Genomic DNA, 1,135 nt, shown 5'->3' on the forward strand with positions numbered 1-1,135 from the left:
AGATCTGCTTTCATGGGATACAAATACATTCCAAACACACGTTACTCAGAAATGCAGTTATTAAAACACTGAGCCAATTTTGTATCAGGACAATAGTCCAGTTTTTTACAAAGCAAGTCCACTCATTCTGTGATAGAAAAGGTTGAGAATGAAAATCTGGCTTGGCTAAGACTTGTCTAATGCCGCCTTCCTTAGTATGCACATCACATCCTGCCAGCTGTAGCAGGGAGCAAACAGTTATCACACAAACGAGCATCCTTGAAGCCAGAATAAAAACGCTGCTACTCTCCATCTAAACTAGTTTTATAAACGGAAGATAAAATAAATAGGGACAAGAAAAAAGACAGACGGAGAATGAGGAAAGGGGAGAATGAAATAACCCTTTTCTAAGAAGGCAACAACCAATAGAATCTTTTTTTTTTTTTTACCATTTTCTACTAGAAAAAATAAAATAAGAGTTATCTCAACCACTAAACAGAAGAGCCAATGACTAGGGTTCCAAGCTGTGAAAGGAAGTAGCAACTTATACCAGGTACAAATTCCTTTCTGTCTCCTCTTTAATTTTTCTAAACCATGATTTCTCTATTAAAATCCTAGTACTGACTTCTAGAGATCTGGTGTCTGTCCTCTACCTGTTCCTGAGTGAAAAAGCCCTTGGGGAAACTTCATTACTAATGACCTTCAGGATATTTATTGGAAAGGAGAGGAGGCAGTGCAATAAAAGGAGGCAGTCTCTACTTCTATTTTCTTGAGCAGAGGTCTGTGGAACATTAGAATGCAGCTGACAAAACTGCAGCTGTTGCCTATCTATGAACTCGTGTCCCAAATTAGTAAAAATTAGCTGTTTTGCAATTATAGAAACAGCTGTTCTGCTTATTTAGGAATACTGTTGCAATAGCTTTTATAAAACCTATCACCATATGTTTTGTTCTGTACAATAGGTGAAAGTGGCTGAGGGTACTCAGACATGCTACAACTTAACATATTGTTTTTGTTTTCTGAATACGTTACATGTATTTCATTCACAGTTTTTCAGCACTGAGTTTCTTTAGTGGCAGTTGTTTTTCTTACAAAAAAATCGATGCCTTTCCCTTTTTCTACTGTATATATTTAACAATGTATGCTTTTTCCATTT

General features: G+C 36.4%; 1 pseudogene; it reads right to left on the bottom strand.

The window, feature by feature from the left end:
• Positions 1-1,135, bottom strand: part of LOC104997750 — a 30,181-nt pseudogene that overhangs the window by 1,940 nt on the left and 27,106 nt on the right.

Source organism: Bison bison, unplaced genomic scaffold (assembly GCF_000754665.1).
Source record: "Bison bison bison isolate TAMUID 2011002044 unplaced genomic scaffold, Bison_UMD1.0 scf7180017864313, whole genome shotgun sequence".
Classification (NCBI taxonomy): domain Eukaryota; kingdom Metazoa; phylum Chordata; class Mammalia; order Artiodactyla; family Bovidae; genus Bison; species Bison bison.